The following is a 9235-nucleotide window of genomic DNA, read 5'->3' as shown; positions in this document are numbered from 1 at the left end:
CCTTAGGCTTGTTTGATTCAATGTTTTCAAGTTGGTTTTCATATCTAAAAAATGGACAGACATGATGACAGCAGCGTAGTTCTTAGGAATGAGAAGGAAGATTATACATCATAAAGTTTCCAGTCACATGGTAGGCACTCAAATATTAGTTTATCTACCACATCTGTATCAACAAAATATTTAGCTTCTGTTTTTTAGAAATTAGACATAAAGTTTCTTCCTTTTTTTTATTAGATATGTTTCTTTACTAACATTTCAAATGTTATTTCCTTTCCTGGTTTCCTGTCAATAAGCCCCCATCCCCACCCACTCCCCCATAAAGGTGTTCTCCCTATCCACCCCCTTACCGCCCCCGACATTCCCCTGCACTGGGGGTCCAACCTTGGCAGGACCAAGGGCTTCCCCTTCCACTGGTGCCCCAACAAGGCTGTTCTCTGCTACATATGCAGTTGGAGCCCTGGGTCAGTCCATGTACAGTCTTTCAGCTGTGGTTTAGTCCCTGGAAGCTCTGGTTGGTTGGTATTGTTGTTCTTATGTGGTTGCAAGCTCTTTCAGCTCTTTCAATCCTTCCTCTAATTCCCCCAAGGAGGGTGCTATTCTCAGTTCAGTGGTTTGCTGCTAGCATTGACCTCTGTATTGGATGCTCTGGATGTGTCTCTCAGGAGAGATCTATATCCAGTTCTTTTCAGCATGCACTTTTTAACTTCATCAAGCTTATCTAGTTTTGGTGGCTGTATATATATGGGCCACATGTGGGGCAGGCTCTGAATGGCCATTCCTTGAGGCGCTGCTCTAAACTTTGCTTCCATATCCCTCCTATGGATATTTTTCCTCTTTTGAGAAGAAGTGGGAGCATCTGCATTTTGATCATCCTTCTTGAGCTTCCCGTGGTCTGTGGATTGCATCTTGAGTAATTTGAGCTTTTTGGCTAATATCCACTTATCAATGAGTGCATACCAACTGTGTTTTTCTGTGATTGGCTTACCTCACTCAGGATGATATTTTCTAGTTCATTCCATTTGCCTATAAATTGCATGAAGTCATTATTTTAGATAGCTGAGAAGTACTCCATTGTGTAGATGTACCACGTTTTTGAATCCACTCCTCTGTTGAAGGGCATGTGGGTTCTTTCCAGCTTCTGGCTATTATAAATAAGGCTTCTATGAACATAATGGAGCACGTGTCTTTTTTATATGTTGGGGCATCTTTTAGGTGTATGCCCAGGAGAGATATAGCTGGGTCCTCAGGTAGTGGAATGTGCAATTTTCTGAGGAATCTCCACACTGATTTCCAGAGTGGTTTCACCAGTTTGCAATCCCACCAACAATGGAGGAGTGTTCCTCTTTCTCCACATCCTCACCAACATCTGCTGTCACCTAAGGTTTTTTTTTTTTTTATCTTAGCCATTCGAACTGGTGTGAGGTGGAATCTCAGGGTTGTTTTGATTTGCATTTCCCTGATATCTAAGGATGTTGAACATTTCTTTAGGTGTTTTTCAGCCTAAAGAATTCCTCAGCTAAGAATGTTTTCTTTAGCTTTGTACCCCATTTTTAATAGGGTTATTTGGCTCTCTGGAGTCTAACTTCTTGAATTCTTTGTATATTTTGGATATTAGTCCTCTATCAGTTGTAGGATTAGTAAAGATCTTTTCCCAATCTGTTGGTTGCTGTTTTATGAGGTCCCATTTGTCAATTCTTGATCTTAGAGCATAAGCCATTGGTGTTTTATTCAGGAAATTTTCTCCAGTGCCCATGTGTTCTAGATTCTTCCCCACTTTTTCTTCTATTAGTTTTAGTGTATCTAGCTTGATGTGGAGGTCCTTGATCCACTTGGACTTAAGTTTTGTACATGGTGATAAGAATGGATCGATTTGCATTCTCCTACATGCTGACCTCCAGTTGAACCAGCACCATTTGTTAAAAAAATGATATCTTTTTTCCTTTGTATGATTTTAGCTCTTTTGTCAAAGATCAAGTGACCATACATGAGTGGGTTCATTTCTGGGTCTTCGTTTTGTTCCACTGATCATCTGCCTGTCTCTGGACCAATACCATATAGTTTTTATCACTATTGCTCTGAAATACTACTTGAGCTCAGGGATGGTGATTCCCCCAGAAGTTCTTTTATTGTTGAGTATAGTTTTCACTATCCTGGGTTTTGTGTTATTCCAAATGAATTTGTAAACTGCTCTTTGTATCCTTATGAAGAATTCAGTTGGAATTTTGATGGGGATTGCATTGAATCTATAGATTTCTTTTGGCAAAATGACCATTTTTATTATATTAATCCTGCCAATCCATGAGCATGGGAGGTTTTTCTATCTTCTGAGATCTTCCTAATTTCTTTCTTCACAGATTTGAAGTTCTTGTCATACAGAACTTTAACTTGCTTGGTTAAAGTCACACTGAGGTATATTATGTTATTTGTGACTATTGTGAAGGGTTTCATTTCCCTAATTTCTTTTCTACTTGGTTGATTTCAGCCCTGAGTTTGATTATTTCCTGCCTTCTACTCCTCTTGGGTTTATTTCTTTTTGTTCTAGAATTTTAGGTGTGCTGTCAAGCTATTGACACATGTTTTTGCAGGCACTCAGAGCTATGAGTTTTCCTCTTAGCACAGCTTTCATTGTGTCCCATAAGTTTGGGTATGTTGTATCTTCATTTTCATTAAATTCTAAGAAGTCTTTAATTTCTTAATTTATTTCTTCCTTGACCAAGTTGTCATTGAGTAGAGCATTGTTCAACTTCCATGTATATGTGGGCTTTCTGTTGTTATTGTTGTTATTGAAGACCAGTCTTAGCTTGTGGTGATCTACAGGATGCGTGGGATTATTTCTATCTTCCTGTATCTGTTGAGGCCTGTTTGGTGACCGATTATATGGTCAATTTTGGAGAAGGTACCATGAGGTACTGAGAAGAAGGATAAAGTTTCTTCTTGCTGCACTTTCCTTAGGCCCATCACCAGATCTGTCAGCATAGAGGTAAAAGTGACCTGACAACTCATCTCTTTAATTTTATATTTCTTACACATGGAAATCAACATCTGGAGACTTTACTAAGGACACAAAACCAGATAATGTTGTAGTCTCTGCTTCCCAGGTCCAAGTTGCCCATACCAAAAACTTTATTACTTTTCTCTTTGTTCTCCTTCACTTAAGAGTCCCAAGGGCTTGGAGTGGTAGTGCAGAGAATTCTGAATCTCTGTAATTGTCTCAACATCTCCTTCAGGCACTGACAATAATAGGTCTTGTGTAAAGGCCACATAATTTGCGCAGTAGAGGGAACTCAGACCTCTTAGCCTTGGATGTACGCAGCAGTTTGAATTCCTATCACCATCAACTATTAATAGCTATTTGTGGTGTTGAGAAGAATTATATATGTCATCTGAATAGTATGGAGTTCTGTGATTGGTTAATGATGCCTGCCACAGCTATGGAATAGGGAAAGTATTAATAGTAGCATAGGTTCATAGGTTATCTCAGATAGGTTCTGCTGAATTCTGTTCTATTTCAGGTGTGTGTTACTTAATCACATTCCATAGATACACGCTTAATCAAGTTTGAGAATCTTTGAAGAAAATTCCCCTGGGTCTCCCATAAGCCTCCTCTGACATGGTCCAGAGGAAGCTATCCCACAGTGGAATCAGCTGAGTAGATGTGTTGATTCAGAATCAAAGGATATATATAGCAGTAGAGAACAAGGAAGATGCAATTTTAACATGCTAGAATGGAGTGGCAGTTTCTAAGAGTCTAGTATATCAAACTCCACGTGGAAAATTGGCAGTCATTAAAAACTATTTATTTTATCCAAGTCAATACATGAGTAAACAAGCATATCTTTTTTCCAAACTTGTAATTATCTAGTGAAGAATTTTAAGATGGGGAAAAAGATGATAGGTATGGGGAACAGATAAACTATTGAGTGAATATGTGTTATTGACATGAACACAGCCATGTCAAGGGCCATAATATCTCACTCACAACCATGGGAATGGCAAAGCTTTCTCTTGCTCAGAGATCCCATGGTTTTTGTGCTAATTTTAACAAAATGTTGATGTGGCCTCCTCTTCCCAGATGTTTACAGCCTGAGACCACTCCCTTACAGTGAGATACCTCAGACTGAGATCTGTTGTAAGGGATGGGTCCGGGGGTACCTGGAAGAGAATAGGGGGACAAGGGACACGAAGAAGGATGACAAGACAAGAGTCTGATCAAGGCAACCATTTTATTTTTCCCCAAGGCTGAATTTATACCATAACATGGGTAACAGAGGGAGGGGGGAAGTAAGAAACATTTATGCAGGCCAAGGACACAATATTCGTGTGGTCAGGGAATCGGCTGATGTTGACAGGATGTCAGAAAGGTGACTTGTTTGTCATATCTATTAGTCAGCAGGATGACTTTATCATATTATTATTCATCTTGACCACCAGATTTGTATTAGTCTTCTGCAGCTGACTGGGGATTTTCCACGAACCCAGTCATACTTAATTCTAACCATAATAATAACATCAATAATGGAGGGCTTCAAGGGCATCGCTCCCAACATCTCCCCCTTCCTTATAGTCAAATGAAAAGGTGGCCAAGTGGCCATGCTGTCCTGGAATGAGCCCCTCGGGAACTGCGTCTGTCCTTAGGTTGGAGTGATATTTGTCACATGGCCAAGAGAATCTTGTGGCCAGGGTCCGTCATGGGATAAGGCAGCAGCTAATGGCGACCCTCCTGTCTTAGGCCCTTTATTCATGAATATATCACTCTCTTACCCGTCATTGACTGTCCAGCTCAGCACGCAGGGGTCACAATTTGTTGATGTTTCAGCAAAGGCATCAGGACAGCAGGCAGAAAAGAATGTTGGCCTCATTTGGCTGAAGGACAAAAATGTCCTTGCCTGGGCTGGGAGGAGATGTGTAGGTGAGCTTGGCCATCATCAAAGCATCCTCCATAGCTAGCCTATGATAATATACCTGAATAGGTTTTGCTGCCATATTATCTACCTGTTGTTTAATAAAGCTGGTTAAACGATTAAATGTCCAAGGGCCAAAAGATATAAGGAAAAGATAAAGACATAAATAGGTATCCCATGCATGTCATGTCAGAAATAAGCAAACCCCAACTCAGTACAGTACAGTATCAATAACTGAAAGTTAAACAATATGTTGATACATAAAAGGATAAATAATGATTGACATTTTTGAAATTCTCAAAGTAAATAGAATAGACAATTCAATTTGGGTTCCTGAAACAATCATAATTGCATTATCCAAAAATCCAAACCCTACAAAAGGTATCACATTGTAGAATAACACATAATTCAGCTGTCGTGAAGTGGGTGGCAGAGCTTCCAATTTTTCTTGTGCGACGGCAATGGACTGGAAGCGGTGCAGTTCTTTGAGCAAGCAGCTCCTCTCGGTGGAGTGCAGGCTGTAGATGAAGTTGCGTGTGCCCTGCACTGTGCTCAGTGCCTCCCTGGACTCCTTCTTTGGATCAGTACCCAGAAGCTGAGGAGTAGGAATGTACAGGCTCTTTTAATATGGTAAGTATAATCCCTGTATCAGTACCTGATTGAAACATTCTAAGACCCCAAGTATATTCATGTGTCCAATCCTGGTTTCAATCCACAGAGGTAAATTTAATATTTAGGGGGATGCACCATCCCCTTGTTTTAGAATTAGAACCTTCACATCGGGAATCTGGGACATGCATATTAGCAGGATGGAAGATATTATAAGTCAAACAACACAGTGTATTAGGTGATAAAATTCTTAAGAACAGAGGAATGGGGCCAGGCAAGAAAGCTAGGGGGTGGCCCAGTGAGAGCTGGTGGAACAACCAGATCAGGTGACAAGTAGAATTCAGTCACACAGCTAAATGAGGAAGCTTTCTTGGGACAAAAAGGCCACTGCAAAAAACGAACGCAAGCTTTGTGCCTGTGAAACAGAAAGGCGAGCAAAGGGGCAGCTGGAGTCTATTATCAGCTGTCTCTCTGGACTTAGATTTTGCTTAAGGAGTACCTCCCTTCAGTGTCAGCTGGGTGGCTCTGCCTCTCAAGAGACCCAGCCTCCAAATGTCACTAGGCTTCCAGTAAGAACTAGTAACAAAAGGATGGAGAGATGGTTAGGACCTGGGTGCTAGGTGCCAAGTGGTTGATAAAAGAATTGTAACTGGTTCACCTGGGACTTTCAGGACCTCAGTAGCAGCCCTTTACCAAACTGTCTCACTGGGTTAAAGGCCCATGGAAAAGAAAACATTGATCCTGACCTTGGCCACAGCCTCCAGTTGGAGTAAGCTGAAGTGCCAGTGCCAAGACTTTCTCCTCTTATCATCCTAGAGTAAAGCCTCTTCTGTCTGGCAAAACAAAGTTCCTCGAAGTCTGCTGCAGACTCTTTCTGAAACACTTTAGGGGCTCCCCTGCCCCCAACCTGGGGCATTTTGACCACAGGGGCAGGAACTTACTGTTGCAGGTATAGGATCAGAGGCACTCTCTATGTCAACGATGACTAATGGGGAAGGTTACTTAATGTTGGAGACTGACTCCTCTCCTGGAATAGGGCCAGCAGATAAGGCAGGCTCCCTTAAAGAACTTCTTTTAATGAACGCTCTCCTTTTGTGAGCAAGTATTGAAGGTCTGGCCACTGAAGGCAGCAACTGGAATTTTTTTTCTCCCCCTCAGGGCAAGGGGATCAAAAGGAGGGGCATCTCTCCTTGGGGAGGAGGCTCAAGAGAGAAAGACAAAACTCCCAGGCAGAAAACAATTTCTCTCAAGCAAATTATTTCCAAGTTAAGCACCAAGAGGACCAAGTAAAATTCCTTGACAAACAAAACAAACAGTTCCATGATTTCAAACACAGTCGTCAGTCCAAGTCCAAAAACCAAAACAAAAGCCCAAAAGACACTCAACAATACCACAGAAAACAAACTAGATAAACAAGACCAAGACAAAGCATCCAAGAACCAATTACCACAGATGTCTGATACCTTCAGTACCTGGCCCAAACTGCAGCTTAACCTTAGCTGCTTCCAGGATGAGGAGGACTATCTGATCCCACCTCCCAACAGGATTCCAGAGTGTCCTCTAGATTCCTTTCTCCTCCTAGAGCATCCTTTAGGGCCTGTGGCCTGTGACAACTAGCAGGTCTGCCTGTCACAGCCTTAAGCCTCTCACAGGACCCACAGCAACCACCAAGGGGACTCTAACCCCTCTCCTGGTGGGACTCGAATGCTTCAGACAGCAGACAAGGACAACACAAGACAACATGAAACAAAGACATGACACAGAGACAAAACAGAAAGTAACACAGAACATAAAACACAGATTTGCTCGAGCTTACCTCCGATCTCCTCGCCAATTGTGGTGTGTGGGGAGCGCAATTCCTGGCAGGTGCACCAAAATGTTGTAAGACCCCATAGTGGCCTTACCTCAGGAGCACCACCCACAAAGCACAGATTGACAAAGTGACCACTGCAATAGCATGAGGGTATAAGGTTATTAATCCACGTACGTGGGGTTGCTCATCCATGTAGGGAGAGGCAACCTCAAATCCAAAAAGCAAACAATTTTTATTTGTTACAGAGGGCAGATTTCAGCCAATCCATTAAATAATCACTAACTCTGCACTATCTTTTGTGTCAATTGTTCCCTCCTGGGGAAACTATGGACAAATATTTCCTACAAAATCTAAGAATTTCTTTAAATCTTTTTTTTCTTTTCTTTTTCTTTTTTTTTTAACCCTATTCTTCCCATCTTGAATGACTCCCTGAGTCCTGTCCCAAAAGCTGACGGTAGAATGCTTGTCCCATCACTCACCACTGAGATCTGCGTCATCCGGGGAGAAACACACACCAAGCCTCTGAACCAAGGTCGGGCAGTCCATGGTTGCCAAAAGCATGGGAGCAAAGGCTCTGAGCAGGGAGCAAAAGCTCTGGGGGAAGCAAAAGCTCCGAGGGGGAGCACAGGCTCCGACAAACAAGGAAGACAGGCCTGCCTATTCACAGGGGACGACGTTCTCCTCCAGAAGACCTCCAAACAGCCCCGCTTTGGGCGCCATTTGTAAGGGACAGGTCTGGGGGTACCTGGAAGAGAATGGGGGGACAAGGGACACGAAGAAGGATACCAAGACAAGAGTCTGATCAAGGCGACCATTTTATTTTTCTTCAAGGCTGAATTTATACTATAACATGGGTAACAGAGAGAGGGGGGAAGTAAGAAACATTTACACAGGCCAAGGACACAATATTCATGTGGTCAGGGAATTGGTTGATGTTGACAGGATGTCAGAAAGGTCACAGGTTTGTCATACCTATTAGTCAGCTGGATGACTTTATCATATTATTATTTTTCTTGACCACCAGATTTGTATTAGTCTTCTGCAGCTGGCTGGGGATTTTCCATGAACCCAGTCATACTTAATTCTAACCATAATAATAACATCAACAATGGAGGGCTTCAAGGGCATCGCTCCCAACACTCTGTTAAGTCTGCCCCCTCATTCAGCAGTATGCAGTAAACTCACCTCCTAGTTCAGATGTATGAAACAAACATTCTGTGTTTCCAAGTTTTTGCTGCATGTCTTCATCAGAATACACAGCCCACCAGCCCAGCCAACCAGATCCCAGCTCCCCCCCCCTCTCTCTCTCTCTGTGTTATTGTTGTTGTTGATGATGATGATGCTGTTGCTGTTGCTGCTGCTGCTGCTGCTGCTGCTTCTGTTTCTTCATTCCCCATCTCCCTAGTTAGATCAATCCTTACACCTTGCACATCTTAGCAGTAGAGAGGTGGGTAAGACAGGATTCCCTATCTGTTGCTATAACACACATTGCCAAGTTTCTGAGAACATGGCTTAGATGTTGTGAAAGAGGTGTATTTGTGAATTCAAGGTCAGTTTGGTCTACATGGTGAGTTTCAGGCTACCCTGGGCTACAAAACAAAACAGAATAAAAAGCAAAAAAAAGGGAAAAAGGAAGGAAGGGAGGGAAGAGGAAGAGAGGGTGAGAGGGAAAATATTTGATTCCAGCTTAACTTAAAGATAATTTTATAACTGATGCAGAATGAACTTGAGTAAGATCATTCAAAGCAGGCTAAGTATGTAAACCCAATAGTTCTTACCTTTGAGAATGCTGGTCGACGCCCCCATGGTTTGTGTTCCAACATTTGTGTGCATGAATCTTGTTGGGAGGCAACTGTCCAATCACAAACTTATTTCCTAGTTCTGTTTGTGTCCAGGTGTAACCAGTTGGTTG

The 9235-nt window shown here is 42.2% G+C and overlaps 1 long non-coding RNA gene across 1 annotated transcript; it reads right to left on the bottom strand.

Annotated features, from left to right (window-relative positions):
• Positions 1–4207: 4207 nt before the first annotated feature.
• LOC148000915 (uncharacterized) lies at positions 4208–7832 on the bottom strand. The gene is made up of 3 exons (XR_015638744.1): positions 7803–7832; positions 7327–7457; positions 4208–5496 (listed from the first exon to the last, which is right to left on the bottom strand). It is a non-coding gene; the product is annotated as an uncharacterized LOC148000915 (long non-coding RNA).
• Positions 7833–9235: the final 1403 nt, after the last annotated feature.

Source organism: Rattus norvegicus, chromosome 15 (genome assembly GCF_021556685.1).
Source record: "Rattus norvegicus strain SHRSP/BbbUtx chromosome 15, alternate assembly SHRSP_T2T, whole genome shotgun sequence".
Classification (NCBI taxonomy): domain Eukaryota; kingdom Metazoa; phylum Chordata; class Mammalia; order Rodentia; family Muridae; genus Rattus; species Rattus norvegicus.
Note: the sequence above shows the minus strand (reverse complement) of the source record. Positions and strands in the feature narration are given on the sequence as shown.